At 37.6% G+C, this 25574-nt stretch overlaps 2 long non-coding RNA genes across 2 annotated transcripts in view; one reads left to right on the top strand and one right to left on the bottom strand.

Moving 5' to 3' along the window:
- Positions 1–24781, bottom strand: part of LOC129462955 (uncharacterized) — a 44303-nt gene extending 19522 nt beyond the window's left edge. Inside the window, exons 1-5 of the long non-coding RNA XR_010119351.1 lie at positions 24668–24781; positions 23978–24140; positions 18514–18525; positions 6947–7077; positions 3080–3172 (exon numbers count right to left, since the gene is read on the bottom strand). This is a non-coding gene — a long non-coding RNA (uncharacterized lncRNA). The remainder of the gene's footprint in view (positions 1–3079; positions 3173–6946; positions 7078–18513; positions 18526–23977; positions 24141–24667) is intronic.
- Positions 164–24111, top strand: LOC134735822 (uncharacterized). The gene is made up of 3 exons (XR_010119348.1): positions 164–283; positions 4406–4563; positions 24034–24111. It is a non-coding gene; the product is annotated as an uncharacterized lncRNA (long non-coding RNA).
- Positions 24782–25574: the final 793 nt, after the last annotated feature.

The raw sequence follows: 25574 nt of genomic DNA, 5'->3' as shown, positions 1-25574 counted from the left end.
CAGTAAACTAAACAGTGTGGAAATGGAGAAAATGTGTGCTTATATTTAATAAAAATTAAGAGAAGTGTTTATTTAGAAAATATATGCTTTCAGTATTAATCAAGAATGTGCTGCAGCACACTATCAATTTCTTTCTTTCTTTTTTTTTTTTTTTTTTCAGACGAAGTTTCACTCTCGTCACACAGGCTGGAGTGCAATGGCATGATCTACACTCACTGCAACCTCTGACTCATGGGTTCAAGTGATTCTCCTACCTCAGCCTATCAAGTAGTTGGGATTACAGGTATGTGCCACCATGCCCAGCTAATTTTTTTTTTTTCTTTGTATTTTTAGTAGAGACGGGGTTTCAGCACGTTGGCCAGGCTGCTCTCGAACTCCTGACCTCATGTGATTGGCCTTCTTCAGCCTCCCAAAGTGCTCGGATTACAGGCGTGAGCCACCATAACCAGCCCACATTATCAATTTCTTTTTCTTTTTGTTTTTTTAAGACAGAGTTTCACTCTGTCACCCATGCTGGAGCGCAATGGCGTGATCTCAGCTCACTGAAATCTCCGCCTCCCAGGTTCCAGCAACTCTCCTGCCTCAGCCTCCCAGGTAGCTGGGATTACGGTGGCCCACCACCACGTCCAGCTAATTTTTGTAGTTTTTAGTAGAGACAGGGTTTCACCATGTTGGACAGGCTGGTCTCGAGCTCCTAAACACAGGTAATCCTCCCGCCTCAGCCAACCAAAGTGCTGGGATTACAGGCGTGAGCCACCCCTCCCGACCCACACTATCAATTTCTAATGCTAATTGGGCACAGTCAGTTTCTAAAGGTTACCTATTAATCCTTAATAAGAAATACACACATTCTAAGGAGACAGCATTTTCTCACACTCGTAAGATAAATTACTGTTAGGTTTATTTGTGTTCCTTGTCCTCACTCACTCACACGTTTGAACCAGTAGCTCTCATCATTAACTTCCGGGAAGGAATAATTAACCCAATGCTTTAACGCCATCACGGGGGTCTCAATATCTTGTATTTCTCTTCCCAGTCTCACCTTGTGTTTTTTCTCCCTGTTTTGTTTTCCTTCTTTAACAAATTACACACCATTTTTAACAGCACTGCTTCTGAAATCAGTCAACTCTACTTAAATGGTTCAAACAATTAGATGCAAAAGTACAGTTTAAAATTTCACAGGCTCTATTTTAAAGAGGGAAAGCAAACTTCCTCAGGAAGAACAACATCCAATAGAGAGTGTGGAAAGTTTCATAAGACAGTCAGTGGTGGAAGGCTTAAAATATAGTTCCCTAAACATCTTTCATATAGACTAGCTCTTCTTTTCTCAAAATTGCTCATTTCTCAAATACTCCATCTTTCTCATAACTCCTTTAAAATGTAGTGTGTGGGTGTGTGTGTATACAGTGTCAGTATCTGAAATGAAAAAATTACGTTGTGATATCTTACCTTTAATTTTCTATTATTGTTTTGACACATAGAGTATATATTATATATCTTACCTCATTTAGAAATACACACAACCCTATGAAAGACCTTTCGGTAGCCCCATCTTATTCCTGAGAAAGGTAAAGTTACAGACATTTTTTAAGCGATCTCGAGCCTTTTAGGCATTCAGCCCCACAATGGAACTCAGCCCCCTGTCTCTTTAAGTTCAGCATTCCTAAGGTGATACCTGCTGGAATCCAAGTATTTCTCCATAATCTGAAAAGCAAAGTTTTCTGCTCATCTCAAATATATATATTTTGGTGACTAGTGCTATGGACTGAATTGGGTCCCCCCAAGACTCGACTCATATGTTGAAGTCCTAATGCACAATGTGATGGTATTTGGAGACGGAGACAATGAGAGGTAATTAGGGCTACATGTGGTTATGAGTGTGGGGCCCTCATGATGGAATTATTGGTGTTATAAGAAGAAGAAGAGCAGAAATTGCTTTCTCTCCATCATATTATGACACAGGATGAAGATGGCTGTCTACAAGCCAGAAAGAAGACGTCTACAAGCCAGAAAGAAGACTTCTACAAGATATTGTATTGAGTGGCACCTTGAATTCAGACTTTCCAGTTTCCAAATTTGAGAAATAAATGTCTGCTCTAAAGTCACCAGTCTATGATTTTTTTAATAGAAGCCCAAGCTAATACAATTATACAATTCTCATCTTCATAAATTCATTAACTTAGAAATATGACCTTTTTGGGCCCCATATTTTTCTATTGCTTAAATTTTAAAACAATTATATTAGACTAATTAATGCTAATGATGTTTATCTGTCTCTCACTTTGATTCCCTTTTATTGATGGAATATTCACTTTTTCTTGTCTTCTTTGTGGCTTCTCAGAAGGACTTAATAATGACTGATTTAATCAGAATGTTTGCAGAAGCAAGTAAATTACGCTGGGTCACTAGGTAGTCAGTTTAAATGAAATTCATAGATACAGAAGAATCACAAAAAATAAAATTAGTTAATATACTAATTTAGTTAGGAAAGTTATTCCAATTCCAGAAACTTCAGTAGAAGTCACCATCCAGAAAACTCACTATCCTTTGCAGGAGATCAAATAAATGGTGTTTAGTTAAAAAGCAAAGGAAGGTTCAGAACTATGGATGAGTTTCAAATAAAAACTAAATACATTATGTTATATTCTAATTTCTCACTATCGTTATTAATATTCAATCATTGTCTTATAATCTGTTTGAATTATTGTCTCTTTTTAAGAAGAACATGCTCACATTCATAAAACAATTGGCACCTGTCACAGGTTGGTTTACCTGAAGCAAACACTGAGGTGATATTTGGGATTCATGATAGGATTAAACATATCAGATAAAATGTTTAGAATATTTTAATGCTAAAATATTCAAAGGATCACTTAAACTGAATATAACCATTGGAAAATACAAAATATTTGTTTTTCCTTCTTTCTTTTTAATAGATGGAAATCTTTAATCTGAAACTCTTCTTTGAGAGGAGATTAATTAGTAAAATTCTAGTCCCCTCTCTCTTAGCTCATTCTGTCCATGGGAGGTGGAATGAATTAAGAAATTTATAAATTTGGGAAAGAATAGCTGGACATACCTGGCTTCACTCTGGCCTTCTTCTTCCTCTGGGAAGCTGACCAAAGAGAATATAAGTTCTACCTGCTCTTCCCGGGTAGGCTTCTATATGTTTCTGTTTGGGGACAAAGGGTAAACACCAGTGTAATTTTAGTGCTTGCTGCAAATAAAAGCATAAAAGCCACATACAAAACTGGCCTCTCTTCAAAATAAAAGAGATATTTGATATTCACCTTTGCTCTTGGTGTAATTTCTCACTATTTCATTATCTAAACATGAAAGTGGGTGTTCTGAGAGTTTTCCTCAGGAGCTCCCAATAGCTATAAAAAATACACAAAACAAAATCTTAATTCGTCTCATAACAGTGAGTTCAAATTACTTTTCATATGAGTAAAAGAAAAGGGAAAATTAACAAGTAAATTAGAAGAGAATAATTCTGCTTTCACTTTAAGGTAATCAAAATTCTTATAAACAGTATCACTATCTGATAGTAACACAACACAATAAATAATGTAAAAAACTGAAGTTTTTATCTACTATGCCAAATATGATTCCTCTGGTTTCTTATTGTTTGTTTAAGAAAGTATTTTTAAAAGTTAAATTGACCAAATGGGCTACTTATACTGGTATTGTATAATCAGTGTCAGAAATGTTGAATAAACAAATCAATAAAATGGAGCTGTATATTAACAACAACAAGCAGGGTTTGTCCTAAATGTTTGCCCGATAGCCAGGTTTACTTTGAGCCAGCATATAAAAGATTTTGTGATTAGGCCCCAAAGCACAAAAATACCAATTAATTATGATGATTAGATATGTCTTCATTAGTAGTCTATAAATAAATCATGCAAAGCATTATGCAGTCAGCTATCCTGGAAAAATATTCTTCTAAAGGGCTGTGAAAACAGCTTAATTAATTATAAATGCTTTGAAACTTAGAGCATTATATTTTGAAATGTTACAGCATACATACATACACATGTTATATATGTTTGGAGGTATTTGTCAATCTGTTTCAATGTTTGTTAATGCTACTGAGCACTAAAATGCTTCCCAGAATCAAGATGAAAATGTGTTAAAAATCTGTATTTATGGTTAAAAGTAAAAATGTTATTTAGAACACTTATATTTCCAATTCCTCTCATGTTTTCAGATGACAGAGTGTTTTTCTTTGATATTTAACTTCTACGCTTCCAGAAATACTTTGTAAATGTTCTCTTCTCTTCCCATCCCATTCCCTCCCTGCCCTCAGAATATTTTCCTCATTTATTCAAAAAGATTTATTCCTGAAAACATTCCATTATTAAAAATATTTCAATTATGCTTATAATTAACCTGTTTTTTGAAGCTGTATTCCATTCACTCCATCAGATCTTCTGCCTTCCACTGCTCCCTGGTAGACCCACAGGACAATGATCTCTATGAACTGCATCAAGTGTTTCCCTTGCCCTGCAGTTTCTAGTTGAGCTTGGCTAATGGATATCCCTGGCAGGAGATCAGAGATAGGTAGGAAAATTTATTTTCCTTGCTCCTTTTCTGCAGGTTGATTGTATACCTCTGCCAAAGGTCACAGCTCTTGACGGGTGATGCTTGCTACACAAATCGCTCTACGGGTTTTAGTCCTTTCAGATATAAGGGTGTTAACAGGTCTGTCTACTATAACTGGCCCTGGGGTATAGAAATCTCTTTTGATTTCTCTATACCCTGTTCTAGCTTTTGTAGATCATCATTTTATTAATTTCATCTCAAATTATCCAATTTGAGTACATAATCTGTTCTATGCAATACCCTGACATGATTATTTTTGTAAATAAACAATACAAAAATAGAGTAAAACATGAACATCCTCATTACATCTTCTGATTTTGAATACTGAAAATACAATTCAAATTGGCCTAAGCACCTGGATTGTTCTAGTTCTCTGAGTCAATATATCACATGCAGAAGGATGCACTTTTCTGGCTACTTGTGGTTTAAATGGGCCAGAACAATTCAGGGTACCATCAAGCATGCTTTTGCATATACTACGCTAGAACAAGTGTGTATCATTCAGGGTCCATTCAGAAGACAAAATCAAGTCAGTTATTTTAATAGAAAAGGTTTTATATCAATAATTGTTAATTAGGTACTAAAGACTTAAAATGGCAAAAAGAAAGATAATTGCATTGTTATGGAAGGAGTTTCTATAGGCTGCAGCTACCCTACTAGGACTGGGTATGCAAACATACAGTCTTGGAGGAAGGTCTGTGCAGAGCTGAAACTCAGACCTCAGATAAAGTGTGCTGCTTCACCCATGCTTGTGTCTCTTTGCTTGAGGGAAATATCTTATGGGACTAGGACCCAGGCCTCTGAAAAGGAATAATGATTGACAGCATCAGGGGCTGCTGTTTTTGCAGGAGCACATTGACACTGATTCTGCAAATGTTGAAGAACTGCAAAGTCAATTAAACATTCTACAGAGACAAACTCCTGCTACCAGCAGGAAGAGGTGAGATGAGGCTAAGGTGATGCTCAGTGACAGGAAGCAAACGGGAAGCCAGCACCAAACAAACAAGATGGAGCAAGTCTCTTTTCCCTCTTCCATCCTTACAGCTCCCTCTAGTGCTCTCTACTAGCCAAGGCTAAGAGGAAGGCAGCTGGCAAAGCAGACATGAAGCTTGCAGATTTCCAGTTCAGCTTCACAGAGCAGAGTGTAGAAGAAACAGCGTGAGCTGAGAGGCAATAACTTAGTAACCATGTAAGATAACAACCAGAGGTCAACTATACTCATTGATTAGAAACATAGTTTCAGGATTCCTACCTTATCAAACCTTATATGAGGCTAGATTTTCTGAACCACAGGAAAGTTTTAGTCCTTTCGACTTTCTACTTGGGAAGTTGATATGACAAAGAAAACGATTATAACAAAATATGAGAAGTGCCATGACAGGAGCTATAATATGAAGCTTTTAAAATGGCATTTCAATTAGCAATGTAGGGTCCAGGGAGAGCATCTGATTGGAGGTAATGTTGAAGTTGGATTTGAATCCTGAAAAGATTCAATAGACAGGAGCCTACTGAGTAGATACTAGAATTAATTCAAAAGCTTGATAACCATATTTGGGAAAACAGGAAGATCAAACATCAGAAAATACAGGTAATTTCCACTGGAGGAATTTCCTGGTTAGAACACAGGAACCACTCACTCTGTTGTTCCTGAATACCACTGAACTAGACCTACTGTCACTGGGCACAGCTGCCATGAACAGAGTGATGGTCAATAATTTTTCACAGGCCTTTGTGAATTTTGTATCACCTCCTGAAAATTCAAAGTGGGCCATCCAGTAGGTTGAATCTAGGTCAGTTGCCCTGCTCTAGGTGCCAGGGGAAAGAAAGAAGAATATATGACCTTATTAGTCTGACCTTAAATTCTGGCTTCCTCCAAGATTTACATAGTAAGGATTTATTTATTTATTTATTTATTTATTTATTTATTTATTTATTTATTTATTTTTGACAGAGTCTTGCTGTGTCACCCAGACTGGAGTGGAATGGAGTAGCTGGGACTACAGATGCATGCTACCATGCCTGGCTAATTTTTGTATTTTTAGTAGAGACAGGGTTTCACCATGTTGGTCAGGATCTTCTCAATCTCCTGACCTCATGATCCATCTGCCTCGGCCTCCCAAAGTACTGGAATTACAGGTGTGAGCCACCACACCTAGCCCATAGTGTGGATTTTAATCCCAAATAAGGTTAACATGTGCATGATAGGTTCACAACATTCCCACTAGCAATTATCTCTTTGGTAACCTAGAATTCATATAAAATCTTTTGCCCATTCTAATAAAAAAAAAAACTTCCTGTCTAATACTATGAAACTTCCTCTCATAGCAAAAATCCAGTTTACCAGTGTCCCAAAAGGAGACAGTTTTAACCCTCTTCAGTTATAGCATCTGGCTCCAACACTAGAATCCTTCAATAATCTCCATATTGAACTGAGATCTCCTAGATCCAGTCTTGATCTTGCCATAGTAGTGACTGAAAGAAAGGAGAAGTAGATTTATGTAAATCTTTCATTCCTAGGGGTTCTGAACTCTTGCTGGTTTTATATGTATAGCTCAGTCTTTTACAAATAAATATGGTCACATAAGAATTCCCCTTGGGACCAACTGGGGACCCACCCTTCTTGATGTATTATGTATCATATATTATCTTTCCTCTTGACTTTCAATATCAATTACCCTATACAACACACTAACTCACTTTATTGATTGCTGACTCAGGTCATGAGATTCTGAATTGGCCAGCTGGCAATGTTTACTCCCATGCAATCATTACTGAATACCCTGGTGTAACATTTCTCCCTTGAATATTACTAGTTTCTAAACCCGCATTCCCATTATTTCAGAGATAGGAATAAAGATATTGTGAATAACTAATTAGATTTAATTGGAAGATATACTAATTTCAATTCTATTGTATACTGACTGTGAAATAAACAGCAATATATATGTTTCAAATGTTTCAAATCATAAGTAGTATCCTATGACATGATATCTAACTTATTCTTCAACAAAGTATATAAGACTAAAGAAACCTAAGGGCATTATCCCATTTTCCTGCTTTGTTCATAGGAAATTGAATTCCTTGCTTGGAAGAAATTATGAGAAATATAATGACATTGAATTAAGCATTCAGTTGTGTAACATATAACGATGCTGACCTGAGGCACTACATGAATTCTTCATGACAAAAGCAGTAAAACAATCATCAACTGATTCCAAACAGTTGTCCAAACAATTATCCTATAGTATTAAAGGTTCGTATTTACTACTTTTGGTAAAATATCTTGGTACACTGCTAAGGAGAATCCTGTGTTGTTGTGCTTGTGAGTAGCCACTATCTTTTCAACCATGGCCACTTTGTTCATTAAATTCTAAAGTTGCTGTAGAAGGAAGATGACCTACATTGGGAGATTAGGTTATCTTGTCCATCTAAATATTATGAGCTATTTGGCTAGAAATGTCCTTTGGATTAATATGTAGTATGAATATTCTTTATGTTCTGAGCCCATTTTAAAAAATTCTTCCATGCTTCTCTTCCCCAATCCCCACCCCTGCCAAAAAAAAAAAAAAAAAAAAATCTGTCATTAGTCCCCCAGTTCAGTTCCGTTGAGATCCCTTATCTAGTTTCTAGGCAAACTGGCAGCCATTTGCCATAAATTCTGGTAAGTTGATATTTAAGGCAATTTGAAATTATTATCAAAGCACAAGAGAAAACTGGACTTCTTGTGGTATTATTTTGCCCATGAGGTCCACAAGTCATCCAGTAGGTTTTAGAGAGAAAATCCTCCCAACTGGCAAAATAAATTAATGTGTTTAATGCTTGTGTCTAAGCATTTCCAAAAGGTCTTAGCATTTCCATTTTCCCAGGGCATCCTTACCTTGGTAAGTCGCGATGGGTGTCTTTAAGAAGAGGTACAAGGAATTTTCATAGTGTATTCTTCAGTGTCAATGGGCTATCAATGGGAGTTAATGTTCAGGGTGCCAAAACACTCTTTCCCTACCAATTCCCTAATTTTTACATAAGAGATGAGGAAAAGCTCTGAATTCAACGATAGTTTAATTTTACTATCTCTAATACCACATTTTGTTTTTTGCCAGCTCAGTCCCTGCAGCAACAAAAGATAAGAGATTCTTTTATCTTGATCCTAGAAACTCCCTGGATTTCAGTCTGTGCTGTGAGCCTAGAATTCAAAGATTTTAACTTGTCATTCTGTTTCTTTAAGCTGTCCATTGATGTTCAAAACAGCTGTCCCTTCTCTAAGTCCATAAATTCCTCACGTACACCCCACTATTCTGTGGTGGCGGCAACTCAATTCCCAAAAGCCATCATTGCAATGAGCACTTGATGCCAGGTGATTACAGAAAACAATTTGATTAGCTTTTTCACTGTTACTGAGTTCCTGTCTTGGCATTTAAGCAAGATTTTGACTGGTTTCTGCCCCAGCTATGCCAGATGAACAATTAATAGTTTCCACATTTCCTTGAAAGTATCTGATGCACCCCATTCCCAGGTAACAATTTTTCTCTCAGTTAGAAATTTTGGATGTGAGCAGAAAAAGCAGTTCTAGCTAATAAAAGGAGAATATAAATTTGTTGAAAGAATGTTGGGTAGCTCACAGAATTAGCTGGCATGATGGGGTACCTGCCAAGAAAATGGGCAGAAAACAACAGAAGCTTTGTAGAGGGAACCCAGCCAAGAGTATGATGAAGAAATACTCTTGTTTGGATGCCCCATAGGTACTACCAGTGCCATCAACAAGATCTGCTGCTGGATACTACCACTGCTACATACAGCAGAAAATAGTAAATCGTGGATCCAAAAGACACAAATCCAAACACAGATCATTATTATGCATGAGAAAGAATGCAAAACAAACAGGAGAGAAACAGAAGTTCATCTCTTGGTGATATACAGCAATATAACAGAGGAAATCATTATTTGAGATTTAAATGGGGAGGGGTTTTGAGAGGCATTTGGTTAATGTCCAATAATCAGCTGGATGGCTTTGAAAATATCACTTTTTCTTTACTATAACTGGTTCAATGTTTCTACAATAAAGACAATAATATCTCTACCAAATGATATACCTTGAGGGAAAATTGGTATTTATATATATATATATATATATATATATATATAACATGGAATAGTGCCCAGCACATAGTATATACTTTATAGGTGTTAGTTAACTATTTGTGGTACTATTGAAGTAATAGCAACATTAGAGTCACTTCAAGTTTGAGGAAAAAATAATTAAAAATGTATGAGTACGAAAAGAAGGAAGCATTTGTGCAACTGTTACTGTAATCAGTTTTTAAACTGTCACTGTAACATCTTGGTCAATTAAGTTTCTCCCACTTTTTATCTTATCCTAAACAAATTAAGCAATAATCATTGCAAAAGTGTTTTTCTCAAAGCTGAAACACTTGCCTTCAGATTAAAGTTTCTTTATAAAAAGTACTTAATATCCTGAGAATAGAAAGAAAATTTAGCTAAGCATATCTAATAAAAACCAAAGCACGATATATGTGCTGATAAAACATTTATGGAGATTCCATTAAAATGAGAAACAAGACAAGGATGCCACTGTGGCTACTGCTTCTGCTTCTAGCTAATTTGATTATACAAACTAATACATATAGGATATGTGGGAATGATAGGAAAATATCATTCTTGCAGAAAACATGATTATCTATCTCAAAAGAAAACAAAGGAATTAATAAAACACAAATTTTTAAGAGTAAGCCTAATAAAACACTTCCAAAAACCATGACTGAGAGCAAGATGGCCAACTAGAAGCCCCCAGCACTCATCTCCCCTACAAAGACAGCAGAAACAATAATATTTTCTGACGAAAATAACGGAAGGAGAGCACTGGAGTACACGAAAGAAGTAGCAGAAATCTTGTAGACCAAAGAAACCCACGATAGCCACATAGAGAAGAGAAGGAAACATCTTGCCTCTGTCACTCCATCACCCAGTTGGAATCAGCTTGGAATCAAGGGGAAATTCTTCCTATAGGGAAAAGGTAAGCAAGAGGACCCCATCGTCCCCCATCACCACCTTGAATACCTACAGTCCTCACAGTAGAGACTACTGCAATCCTCACAAGCACTAAGCCCAGCTGAGGGAGCTACCTGGGATGCACACAGCTGCTCCCCACCCCCCGACCCAGAGAAGGCACCGAAACTTTGTCCATCCCACTCCTACCTCCCAACATGGCCCAAGCCACTATCATACTACACCATCTTGGAACCATAAATATTTCTTGGGGACAAATAATCAAGACACCCTTCCATTAGTTAGGCTTTGTCACCTCTGAACCACTCTCACCTCGTGGCTCATCATCCTTGGGCCAAACTTATACTATACGCTAACATATGGGGACAAGTTGCCATGAAGCCATTCCATCTGCTTTTCTCAGCTACTGCTGTACCATGCCCCTCAGGGACTAAGCTGAAGCAGTGTGCTGCCTCACAGGGAAATGGTACTTCAGCTACCCAGAGCAGTCACACCCTTCCTGTACTTGAGCTGAAATGGAGCCCTGACTCATGGGGAATTGGTGCTTTGGCCAAGTCAAGCATCTGTGCATCCCAGAACTGAATTGACATGGTACCCCACATCTCAGGGAAACAGAGCATTGACTGAGCTGAGACACACTCCTATATAGGCCAAAACAACTGTAGTACTCTGCTGCTCTGGAACTAGAATAACATCCTAGAGTCTGAGTTGCTGACACAACCTCCTACCCAGGGAATGGAATAATCACTGAGCTGTCCCCTGTCCCCCAGGACTCAAGTGATAGCTTGCTCTTCCATTCTGGGTTTATTGCTGCCACTGAACCTGAAAATACTGCTGTATCCCACCATCTTAGATCCAGAGTCACCACTATGTGATGCTGCATCTTCAGGTAACCTAGTAGCCATGGTGCCCTGTTGGATCTCATTCTCAAATTCCAGCTGTACTCTGCTGCTTGTGCTCAAATCTTCAGAGAATCCTCTTTTCCCTGGAGCCAGGGCAGTTCTCTGCCCTGCCCTTCAGGGACAGAGTTATAGCTAAAACTTCTTCCCCAGGGACTGAGCTGCTGGGGGTGCTCAGAGTCACAGACCCTAGCTTTGTATGCAATCTACATCCCACACTGACTCAGAAACTGAACATATGCCCTGAGACCCAGGTGGCACAATAGGTTCTCTGGATCCTAAGACCAGGACCTCAGCACCACAATCACTCTGAGCACTTGCAGCCTAGAACCCATAACTTCTGCAGCTGATTGTGGGCTGTATCATATTCAAAATGAAGGGGGATCCCCTTTGTAGTATTGAAGAGGTACCCCCCTGTGGACCCCAAGAAGGAACGAAGACTGTCTATTGTAAAGAAAAAGGAGAGAAGAATCCCAAAAGCCCCTGCCACCAAGGGTCTTAACAACCTACACTTCTATAGCCATTTCCATAGACTCCTACAGCCTAGGCCTCTGAGGCATCCAGAGTCATCTCTGATTTTCAGTGCAACTGAAGGAGTTGATAGTATGGCATAGATACTATTCTATTGCATCCACTCAGAAACAGTCAACATACCCTTTCCATCTGGCACTCTAAGATCAATCTGAAGGTGAAAATCTTCTTCTATGAAAGCCAATCTAAAATTTGGAGAGGTGATTGTTCTACTGGATGTGCAGACATCAACACAGGGGCACAAACCACATGAAAAAGCAAAGAAGTATATACCCCCAAAGGAACACAATAATTCTCCAGTAGCTGACCTTAAAGTAAAGAAAATTTACAAATTCCCCCCAAAAAACTCAAAATAATAATCTTAAGAAAACTCAACAAGATAAAAGAGAATACAAAAAGGTAATTCAAAAAAAAAAATCAGAAAAAAACAGTTCACGCTTTAAATGAGAAATTTAACAAAGAGATAAATATCATAAAAGAGAACCAAACACAAATCTTGATGCTGAAGAATTCAATGAATGTAATGTAAAATATAACCAAGAGCTTCATCAATAGACTAGATCTGGCAGAAGAAAGTACCTGTGAACTTAAGATAGGTCTTTTGAAATTACCCAGTGACAGGAGAAAAAGAAAGAATAATAAAAAATAATAAGAATAGCATATAATACTCCTGGGACACAATTAAGTAAATTAAATATTCACATCATGGGAGTTCTAGAAAGAAGAGAGATGAAGATAAGGTCAAAAAGCTTATTTAGTGAAATAATCGCTGAAAAAAATGCAAGTCTTGGAAGAAATATAAACATCCAGATCCGTGCAGCTCAAATATTCTCAAACAGATTTAACCTGAAAAAGTCCTCTCTGAGGCACATTATTATTAAACTATCAAAAGTCAAAGACAAAGAGAATTTTACAAGTGACAAGAGAAAACTGTCAAGTGACATAGCAGAAAATCATGTAGACTATCAGCATATTTCTCAGCAGGAAACCTTACAGGCCAGGAGACAATGAGATGTTTTATTCAAAGTGCTGAGAAAAGAAAACAGAACAAAAACTGTCAACCAAGAATACTAGACCCATTATATCTGTCCTTCAGAAATGAAGAAAAAATGAAAAAAAAAAGTTTCTCAAATGAATGGCCCAACATTATGCCTCAAGGATCTAGGAAAAAAAGAACAAACTAAATCAAAAGTTAGCAAAAGGAATAAATTAGTAAAGAATGGAAAATAAATAAATAAATAAATAATAGAAAACCTATACAAAAATAGCCATAAAACTAATGGTTATTTTTTAAAAATAATTGACAAATTATTGACAAAATCTTAGCTAAATTACCTAAGAAACAAAGAGAGAAGATTCAAATATGTAAAATCAGAAGTAAAATTGGATGTATTACAACAGACTCCTCAGAAACAAAAAGGATGTTAAACTATTAGAAAAATTATATCAATAAGTTTGATAGCCTCCAAAAATGGATAAATTCCTAGAAAATTACAACCTAACAGGATTGAGTCAAAAAGAAATATAAAGCCTGAAGAGACAAATAACAAAATAATAAATTAAAGCTGTAATTAAAAGCCTCCCCACCTTCCCCCACAAAAATGCCCAGGACCAGATGTCTTTACATTTGAATTCTACAAAGCTTTCAAAGAAGAATTAATACCAATATTTTTAAAACTCTTCCAAACAGTAGAATACTTCCTAACACATTTTACAAGGCCAGCATGACTATCATATGTGAGCCAAAGATACCACAAGAAAATAAAACTACAGGCCAGTATCTCTTATGCACATTAATGTAAAATTCCTCAATAAAATATTAGCAAATCAAATTCAACAGCACACAAAATAAATTATGCATAATGATCAAGTGGAATTTATTCCTGGTATGCAAAGCTGATTTACCAAATGCAAATCATCAAATGTGTGACATCATATTAATAGAATAAAAGGCAAAAACCCACATGATCATATCAATTGATTCGGCAAAAGCATTCAACAAATTTTAACATCATTTCTTGGTAAAAACTTCTACGAATTTATGTATACAAGGAAAGTTCCTTAACATAATAAAGGCCATTTATGAAAAACCCATAGCTAACATCATAGCTAATGGGGAGAAACAGACTTTTTCTTTAAGATCTGGCACAAGGCAAATATGTGCACTTTAGCTCCTTCTTTTCAACATAGTACTAGTAGTGCAGTCAAGAACAATTAGACAAATAAAAATAAATAAAAGGTATCCAAATCAGAAAAGAAGAAGTAAAATTGTCTCTATTTGCAGAATACATAATCCTATATGTAGAAAATGCTAACGATTCCATTGAAAAACTGTTAGATTTAATTAATGAGTTCAGTAAAGTTGCAGAATATAAAATCAATATAAAAAAATCCATGGCATTTTTATACACAAAGAATTGCCTACCCAAAAAAAAATCAAGAAAAGAATCCCATTTATGATAATATTAAATAATAAAATAAAATACTTCAGAATAAATTTAACCAAGAGCTGAAAGATTATCCACTGAAAACTATAGAACATTGATGAAAGAAATTGTATTAGTCCTTTCTCATGCTGCTAATAAAGACATATCCTAGACATGGTAATTTATACAGGAAAGAGGTTTAATTGACTAACAGTTAAGCATGGCTGGGGGAAGGGGTTCAGGAAACTTACAATCATGGCAGAAGGTAAAGCAAGCATGTCCTTCTTCACATGGTGGCAACAAGGAGAAGTGCTGAGCAAAAAGGGGGAAATGCCCCTTATAAAATCATCAGATCTCGTGAGAACTCACTTTTATGAGAATGGCATGTGGGTAACTGTCCCCATAATTAAACTACCCCCCACTGCCCACTGGGTCCCTCCCACCATATGTGGGGATTATGGGATATACAATTTAAGATGAGATTTGGGTGGGGACACAGCCAAGTGATATCAGAAATTAAAGAAAAAGCAAATAAATAAAAATATATTCCATGGTCAGGGATTAAAAGAATTAATGTTGTTAAAAAGTCCATACTACCTAAAGTAATATATAGATTTAATGAAGTCCCTATTAATATCCCAATGGCATTCTTCACAGAAATAGAAAAACTAATGCTAAAATTGGACCCAAAAAAAAAAAAACCCTAAATTGCCAAAGCAATCCTGAGGCAGAGGAGTGGTGAAACAAAGTTGGAAGCATCACATTTCTTGATTTAAAATCATATTACAATGCTATAGTAATCAGAACAGCATGGTTCCAACATAAAAGCAGACACATAGATGAGGGGAACAAAATAGCCCAAAAGTAAATTCAAACATATATGGTCAATTATGTGACTAGGGCACCAAAAAGACACAATGGTGAAAGGTTAATCCTTTCATAAATTATTTTAAGAAAACCATGTCTTCATTTGCAAAAGAATGAAATTAGACCTTTATCTTACACCGTACACATAAATCAACTCAAAAATGTATAAAAGATGGCTGGGCATAGTGGCTCACGCTTGTAATCCCAGTACTTTGGGAGGCTGAGGCAGGCAGATCACGAGGTCAGGAGATCGAGACCATCCTGGCTAACATGGTGAAACCCTATCTCTACTAAAAATACAAAACATTACCTGGGTGTGGTGGTGGGCACCTGTAGTCCCAGCTACTCGGGAGGCTGAGCAGGAGAATGGCGTGAACCAGGGAGGTGGAGCTTGCAGTGAGCGGAGCTTGTGCCACTGCACTCCAGCCTGGGCAACAGAGCAAGACTCCACCTCAAAAAAAATGTATAAAATATATAAATGTAAGACCTGAAACCATAAAAATCCTAGAAGAAAACCTAGGTGAAGAGTTCTTTGACATTTGCCTTGCGATAATTTATTGCATATCACATCAAAAGCTCAGGCATCCAAAGCAAAAATAAATAAACTGGACTACATCAAACTAAAAAGCTCCTGCATAGCAAAATAAATAGTCAAGAAAATAAAAAGGCAACCTACAATATGGAAAAATGTTAGATAAGGGGTTAATATCCAAGAGTTATAAAAAAATTCATGAAACTCAATAGCAAGAAAACATATAACCTGATTTAAAAATAGGCAAAAGACTTGTATAAAAATGTCTCCAAAAATGTCACAAAAATGGCCAAGAGGTAATATGAAAAGATGGTCAATATCATTAATCATCAGGGAAATTCAAATTAAAACCACGAGATACAACTTTACACCTGTTAAATTAGCTATTATTAAAAAGAATTGACAGGCCGAGGAGGTGGATCACAAGGTAAGAGATTGAGACTATCCTGGCCAACATTGTGAAACCCTATCTCTACTAAAAATACAAAAATTAGCTGGATGTGGTGGTGCATGCTGTAGTCCCAGCTACTCGGGAGGCTGAGGCAGGAGAATTGCTTGAACCCGGGAGGCGGAGCTTGCAGTGAGCCAAGATCGCACCACTGCATTCCATCCTGGCAACAGAGTGAGACTCCATCTCAAAATAAATAAAATAAAATAAAAAAGAAATAAAGGGTGTTGGAGAGAGTGTAGAGGAAAGGGAACCCATGTATGCTGTTGGTGGGAATGTAGATTGATGCAGTCATTATGGAAAACAGTATGGCGGTTCCTAAAGAACCTACAAATAGAACTACTACGTAATACAACAATCCCCCCCCTGCTGTGTATATACCCAAGGGAAATAAAATCAACAACTCATAAACATACCTGCACTCCCATGTCCACTGTAGCATTATTCACAATAGCCGAGCTATAGAAACAACCTAGGTGTCTGTCAGTGGACTAATAGATAAAGAAATAGTAGTAAAAATGCAATGGAATATTATTCAGCCTTAAAAAAGGAAGAGACACTGCCATTTATTAAAGTATAGATGAGCCTAGAGGACATTATGCTAAGTAAAATAAATCACATGCCAGACACAGAAATAAAATATTGCATGCTGGCACTTACATGTGCAACCTAAAAATAAAGGTCAAATATACACAGGTAGAGTAGAGCAATGGTTATCAGGGTGAAGAGAGAACATAAGGAGAAGTAGATGAAAGGATATAAAGTAGCAAATATGTGTGATAAACAAGTAGAAAGATTGAATGTACAGCATGAGGACTATAGCTAATAACAGTGTATTGTATTCAGGAGTTTTGCTAAAGTAGTAAATTATAGCTGTTCTTGCCAAGGGGTGGGGGAGGACAATGTGTAACTATGTGAGATGATGGATGTGTTAATTTGTTCGACTATAATAACTATTTTACTATATCTTATAACAACATGCTACATATCTTAAATATACACAATAAAATTTATTTAAGAATAAATAAATTCCCAAATGAGAGGAAAAAGAATTGAGTACAATTTCAACAACAACAACAAAAATATGTCTTTACTAGTCACATGCACAAGCTATCATGACTAGAAAATCTAATGGATATACATAATAAAAATGTAGTGAAATATTTAAAGAAACATTTACGGTGATAGCAAAATCTCTAAATTTTCTTTAGATTAATCTGATAAGAATGTGTAAAATCTAAGTGGAGGAAAAAATACAACTTTCCTGTAAATATAAAACAAATTAAGAATGCTTTCTCGTGGATGATAAGCATGAATCTTAATTCTTAATTATCTGTAATTGTTTGTTCTCCTCCAAATCAGCTAATAAATTTAAATAATTCTTAATCAAATACAAATTTTTAAATTCTACTTGATAAACTGATTCTAAACTAATTTGTGTTTGTTTGATTGATTTCTTGCTTTTTTCCTTGAAACCAATTTCTTACATAAAAGTATTATTTTTATTATTATTATTTTTTTGAGATGGACTCTCGCTCTGTCACCCAGACTGGAGTGCAATGGTACAATCTTGACTCACTGCAGTCTCAGCCCCCTGGGTGCAAGCAATTCTCCTGCTTCAGCCTCCTGAGTAGCCGAGATTACAGGTACCTGCCACCACACCTGGCTAATTTTTTTGTATTTTTAGTAGAGAGGGGGTTTCACTATGTTGGCCAGGCTGGTCTCAAACTCCTGACCTCAGGTGATCTGCCTGCCTCAGCCTCCTAAAGTGCTGGGATTACAGGCATGAGCCACCACTTCTGGCTGAGAAGTATTATTGAAATTTTGGTAAAGGTAATTATTTGTTGGGTTGGACTTTTTCATTTATTGTAATATGTTAACATCTCTGGCCCTCACTTATTAAAGCTAATGATATACCCTCAGTCATTGTGACACCGTAAAACACTTCACACCTTCCAAAAATTCCCTAGTGATATGAACTGACATAAGATTGAGAAGTAGTGGTTTGGAAAATATCACATCATAATAAAAAGCCAGACAAGTAAAACATTGTAGCATACACACAGTAATAGATAGCTAAGTCAGTAAAACAGAATAAAGAGTGTATTAGTCCATTTTCACACTGGTGATAAAGACATACCCAAGACTGGGAAATTTACAAAGAAAGAGGTTTAATTGACTTACAGTTCCACGTGGCTGGGAAGGCATCAAAATCATGGTGGAAGGTGAAAGGCACATCTCACATGGCAGCAGAAAATAGAAGAGAGAGAGCTTCTTCAGGGAAATTCCCATTTTTAAAACCATCAGATCTTGTGAGACTTACTCACTATCATGAAAACAGCACTGGAAAGACCTGCCCCCGTGATTCTATTATCTCCCACTGGGTCTGTCCCACAACACAAGGAAATTTAAGATGAGATTTGAGTGGGGACAAGCCAAACCATATCATTCCACTCAAGCCCCTCCCACATCTCATGTCCCCACATTTCAAAAACATTCATGTCTTTTTAACATTCCCTGAAGTGTTTTTTTTTTTTTTTTTGAGATGGAGTCTTGCTCTGTCACCCAGGCTGGAGTGTGGCGGCATGATCCCTGCTCACTGCAAGCTCCGCCTTCTGGGTTCACACCATTCTCCTGCCTCAGCCTCCCAAGTAGCTGGGACTACAGGTGCCTGCCACCACGCTCGGCTAATTTTTTGTATTTTTTAGTAGAGACAGGGTTTCACCATGTTAGCCAGGATGGTCTCGATCTCCTGACCTCATGATCCACCTGCCTCGGCATCCCAAAGTGCTGGGATTACAGGCGTGAGCCACCGTGCCCGGCCTCCCTGAAGTCTTAACTCATTTCAGCATTAACTCAAAAGTTCTCAGTCCAAAGTATCTTCCAAGACAAGGCAACTCCCTTCTGCCTATGAGCATGTATAATCAAAAGCAAGTTAGTTGTTTCCTGAATCCAATGGGGATACAGGCACTGGGTAAATACAACATTTCCAAATGGAAGAAACTGACCAAAATGAAAGGGGCTACAGGCCCCATGCAAGTCTGCAATCCAGCAGGGCAGTCAAATCTTAAAGCTCCAAAATGATCTCCTTTGACTCCAAGTCTCATATCCAGGTCATGCTGATGCAAGAAGTGGATTCTCATGGTCTTGGGCAGCCCTGCCCCTGTGGAGTTGCAGAGTACAGCCTCCCTCCTGGCTGCATTACCAGGCTAGCATTGTTAGCTTTTTTAGGCACATGGCGCAGTTTGTCAGTGAATCTACCATTCTAGGGTCTGGAGGTTGGTGGCCCTCTTCTCACAGCTCCACTGGGTGGTGCCCCAGTAGGGACTCTATGTGGGGGCTCCGACCCCACATTTCCCTTCTGCACCGCCCTAGCAGAGGTTTTCCATGAGGGCCCCACCTCTGCAGCAAATCTCTGCCTGGACATCCAGGTATTTCCATACATCCACGGCAATCTAGGCAGAGGTTCTCAAACCTCAATTCTTGACTTCTGTGCACTCCCAGGCTCAATATCCCATGGAAACTGCTAAGGTTTAAGGCTTGCACCCTCAGAAGCCATGGCCTGAGCTCTACATTGACCCCTTTCAGTCATAGCTGGAGCAGCTGGGTTGCAGGGTATCAAGTCCCTAGGCTACATACAGCAAAGGAAACTAAGCCTGGCCCATGAAACCACTTTTGCTTCCTAGGCTTCCAGGCCTATGATGGGAGGGGCTGCTGTGAAGACCTCGGACATGCCCTGGAGACAATTTCCCCTTTCTCTTTGGGATTAATATTCATTTCCTCATTACTTATGTAAATTTCTGCAGCCAGCTTGAATTTATCCTTAGAAAATGAGATTTTGTTTTCTATTACATTGCCAGGCTGCAAATTTTCTGAACTTTTATGCTTTGTTTCCCTTGTAAAACTAAATGCCTTTAACAGAACCCATGTCACATCTTGAATGCTTTGCTGCTTAGAAATTTCTTCTGTCAGATACGCTAAATTATCTGTCTCAAGTTCAAAGTTCCACAGATCTCTAGGGCAGGGGCAAAATGCCTCCAGTCTCTTTGCTAAAACATAACAAGAGTCACCTTTGCTCCAGTTCCCAAAAAGTTCTTCATTTCCATCTGAGACTACCTCATTTTGGACTTTGTTGTCCATATTGCTACCAGCATTTTGGGAAAAGCCATTCAACAAGTCTCTAGGAAGTTCCAAACCTTCCCACATTTTCCTGTCTTCTTCTGAGCCCTTCAAACTATTCCATCCTCAGCCTGTTACCCTGTTCCAAAGTCTCTTCCACATTTTTGGTTATCTTTTCAGCAGTACCCTTCTCTACTGGCATCAATTTACTGTATTAGTCAATTTTCATGCAGCTGATAAAGACATACCCAAGAATGGGTAATTTACAAAGTAAGAGATTTAGTGGATTTACAGTTCCACATGGTTTAGGAGGCCTCACAATCATGGCGAAGGTAAAAGGCATGTCTCAGGTGGCAGCAGACAAGAGAAGAGAGTTTGTGCAGGAAAACTCCTGTTTTTAAAACCATCAGATTTCATGCAACTTATTCATTATCACAAGAACAGCACTGAAAAGACTTGCCTCCATGATTCAGTTACCTCCCACCAGGTCCTTCCCACAACACGTGGGTATTTAAGATCAGATTTGGGTGGGGACACAGCCAAACCATATTGGAGAGTGTGAAATAAATCGATGCATATATATATATATATATATATAAATTTTGCTAGCATTAAGCATTATTTTTCTAAACATTGAGAGAAAGATTGACTTTGTATAAAATGGAGTCAAAGACAAAAATCATGTTAGAGATTTACCTCACCCAGTATACACACACACACACATGCACATACAAACAAGTTATGCAGATTGATTAAAACATTAAATATAAATACATACATAAACGTCTGGGAGAAACTACAGAAGAGTACTTATAGAAACTTTATATAAGCAATACCTTCTGTAGGAAGAAAAAATAGAAAACAATGATAAACTTGTCTACAAAAATATTTAAGATCTTATACTGGTATACATCATTTAAAATGTTAAAAGCAAAGTGGCCTGCAGAGAAACAAGAAAAAAATCAGTGAATCATTAATATCCATAATATAAACTGTTCTTATAAAAGATAAGAAATAAAAGTCAATTTAAAAAATAGTAACAAACATGCCAATGAAGAAAGCGTAAACTCAGTTTGACAATTTATTCTTCACTTTTAACTTTTATTTTAGAATCAGGGAGTACATGTGCAGATTTATTATAAACATATATTGTGTGATGCTGAGGTTCGGAGTACAAATGATTTCGTCACCCAGATAGTGAGCATAGTACCCAAAGTTAGTTTATTTCCACCCTTAATCCCCTTCTAATTCTTGTATTCCTCAGTGTCTATTGTTACCATTCTTATGACCATTTATAAGTGAGAACATGTGGTACTTGGTTTTTTGTTTCTGTGTTTGTTCACTTAGGATAATGGTTTCCAGCTGCATCCATGTTGCTGCAAAGAACATGATTTCATCATTTTTTTCTTTTTGAGACGGAGTCTCGCTCTTTCACCCAGGCTGGAGTGCAGTGGCACGATCTCGGCTCACTGCAGGCTCCGCCCCCCGGGATTCACCCCCTTCTCCTGCCTCAGCCTCCCTTGATTTCATCATTTTTAATGGCTGCATAGTATTCCATAGTGTATATGTATCACATTTTTAAAAAATTCCTATCTGCCATTGGTGGGCACTTGGATTGATTCCATGCCTTTTCTTTTCTTTTTTTTTTTTTTTTTTTTTTGAGACGGAGTCTCGCTCTGTCACCCAGGCTGGAGTGCAGTGGCGCAATCTCGGCTCACTGCAAGCTCCGCCTCCCAGGTTCACGCCATTCTCCTGCCTCAGCCTCTCCCAGTAGCTGGGACTACAGGTGCCTGCCACCACGCCCGGCTAATTTTTTGTATTTTTAGTAGAGACGGGGTTTCACCGTGGTCTCGATCTCTTGACCTCGTGATCCACCCGCCTCGGCCTCCCAAAGTGCTGGGATTACAAGTGTGAGCCACCGCGCCCGGCCTTCCATGCCTTTTCTATTGTAAATAGTGACAAACGTATGGGTGCATGTGTCTTTTTGGTAGAATGACTTACTTGCCTTTGGGTATACACCTGGTAACAAGATTGCTGGAGCAAATGGTAATTCAACTCTCAATTCTTTGAGAAATCATCAAACTGCCAATGAAAAAATGCTAATCACCACTAATCATCAGAGAAATGCAAAGCAAAACCACACTGAGATACCATCTCACACCAGTCAGAATGGCTTTTGTTAAAAAGTCAAAAAATAACAGATGGTGGTGAGGCTGCTGAGAAAATGGAACACTTATACACTGTTGGTGGGAATGTAAATTAGTTTGACAATTTTTGAAACACACACACAGACAGACACACACACACATATTCTCTAGGAACATTGCTTGAGAGCAGATACAAATAAATAAATTTGTTAATTTGTAATGACATCATTACAGTATTGAGACTTCCAACACAGCATATCATTTTACTGAAAAAAAAAGTTTTCCAGACAAATCTACAACTTTCTTCAACAGAAGACTGATTCTGATTATTCAAAATGTCCCTTCAGTATCAGAAAAGAAAAGCATACAACAAAAAGAAAGACAGAAGGAGAGAGAGTAAAAAGTAGAGAACGAAGAGAAGAGAAGGGAAGGGAAGAGAAGAGAAGAGAAGGGAAGGGAAGGGAAGGGAAGGGAAGGGAAGGGAAGGGAAGGGAAGGGAAGGGAAAGAAAGGGAAGAGAAGGGAAGGGAAGGGCAAAGACAAAGCAGAGGGAGGAAGCGGGAGGGAAGGAAAGAGGGAGGGAGGGAAGGAAGAAGGGAAGTAAGACAATGAAAAAAGAAAGTGAGAAAGAAGGAAGGGAGAAGGAAAGAAAGAAGGAAGGAAGGGAAGGAAGGAAGGAAGGAAGGAAGGAAGGAAGGAAGGAAGGAGAGAGGGAGGGAGGGAAGGAAGGAAGGAGGGAGGGAGGGAAGGAAGGAAGGAAGGAAGGAAGGAAGGAAGGAAGGAAGGAAGGAAGGAAATTAAGATGGGAGAGAACAAAAGTGAGTAAACCTAGCTATATTTTGATGAAACATATGAGTTCCAAGGCCTAAAACAAAACCTAATGTTGGGAGATGATGAATAATTTTTCAGGAAAATTATCATCAGAAAGGAATAAAAATTGAATTTCTATTCTCTAGAGCATTAATTTGTAGAAGAAAAAATTACACCTAAATGTTTGTAGAGCATTCTTGAAATTAGAAATCCTATAACCACCTTGTTTTTCTAATATGAAAAAAAAGAGAGAAAAATACCTTTTGGAAATGCAAAACTCTGAATGTATACTATCTCCATATTTCTCCTTCTTTACTCTCCCATGTGAATTCAAAAGTATAGCTTAGATGACCAGAAGAAAAATCAAAATGATTTAAGAGTCTAATAGTACTCTTTTGAGCATTAAAAAGGATGGTAATCAGATAACTAAGTCTAAATAATTGTAAATATATAGTTATACATTTTTAATTCTAAAAATAAAACCATAATGTAAACAATAATAACTAACTGTAATAAACTGGGTTTATAAAGTAAATATGTTGAGTGATTGTTGGGGAGAAAGTTGAAACTTACCAATTAATTCCTTTAAGTAGAAGACCTCAATAGATATAATTTGATTTATCAGGCAGAGCCCTGCCTGTAGTGCACAGCAGAGAAGAGGAACTCCGTAAAGGAAACTGAGAAGGGGCAGGCAGACAGGAGACGGGTAAGGTTTCCAACAAGGGTATGGCATTGCCTAAAAGGTGAGAGATCAAATAAGAAAACTAAGTGAAAATTATACACTTGTTAATTATTATTAGTGACCTTACCAAAGTAGAAGCAGATTAATAGATTGTAGTATCTGGGGAGAAAAAGAAAATAGATAGCATTTCCAAAAACTTTAATTTTAAGGAGGAAGAGAAAGAGTGTGCTAAATAAAAGGAACTTGAGTTTGAGAGCTTTTGTTTGCTTCTTTCTTTGTTTTAAAAATGAAACAGAATTTTCTACCTTTGTGTAAAATAATACCAAGACCAGACTGTATCTAAGTAAAACAGTATTGATGACAAGGAACTTAGCCACTTCTTCCTGTGAGATATGACTCTGAATCATGTAAAATAATTTATCTATTAAGACTAATACCTTGCCCAAAACTTGCTTTAATGTTTGACTTGCTTTGCTCACCAATCCAGTCATAAAATTTGCCCAATTCCAACCCAGTTTTCTACTTTTGAAATCCACTGCGAAAACATTCAGCCTAGGCCCTAGAACTCTATAAATACATACCTTACTTATCCTCATTCAGACGCTGTGAAGATTCTGTCAAGGTAGTGGTCTTTCTTGCTGTAAGTGAGTACTTACTGTCTAATAAGCTTAGCTTGACCTAAACAACAAGTTTTTGGAGGTTGTAAGGAAGTAGTAGATGACAATTTGTTAAAGCTTAGAGTTGTTTGAATATGTTTAAATCTTGGTAGGAAAATTTGGTAGATTCAAAATCATGGTAGACACAATCAGAAGAGTAACCCACACAAGTGGGAAGGAATGGGAGGGGCATGCAGAAGTAAAGTTGTAGATTTAACCTCAGTTAGGAGAAGAGGCTTCTATACCACTGTACCAAGAGAGGAGGGGCGAAATGAAGGCAAATATAAGTAATCAGATATGCCTGGCTGGGATAAGGAAAGGGAGAGTCAAGGAGCTAGCAGGTGTTTTGGTGTCTAGGTCACATAACTGCCTCTGTGATCCAAAGTCAGGACACTGCAGCTACCACACCCATGAAACTAATGACCCAACAGTGGAAGAGCTCCTGCCAACATTCACTCCTACCAGAGGCTGTTTTCCTATCAACACTGCCCCAATCAGACAGCATTGACTTTCCTTGTTTTTTTCCTTCTATATTAGCATAAATCAAATTCACATCCAGAATGTTAATTACAAGGGAGTCTTGGGAGTGTGCCGTTTGCTTTCCAAATTCTCCAAATAGAAGGAAAGTGAAATAAAATGGGGAAAAATTGTCCAAACCAAGTATTAAGCACAGTTGATCCCTTAATGCAAACTCATCCTTGCCTCTATGGTGTGAATCCACATTAGTAATGTACTAAAATTTAATCAGGCATTTGCATCAGTAACCATACATGAGACAGATCTATAATTATATTTTATTGCTCTCTGTTACATTTGCATATCACTGTTATGA

This window comes from Symphalangus syndactylus, chromosome 2 (genome assembly GCF_028878055.3).
Source record: "Symphalangus syndactylus isolate Jambi chromosome 2, NHGRI_mSymSyn1-v2.1_pri, whole genome shotgun sequence".
NCBI classification, from domain to species: Eukaryota; Metazoa; Chordata; class Mammalia; order Primates; family Hylobatidae; genus Symphalangus; species Symphalangus syndactylus.
The sequence above is the reverse complement of the archived record's forward strand: the minus strand, read 5'-3'. Positions and strand labels throughout refer to the sequence as shown.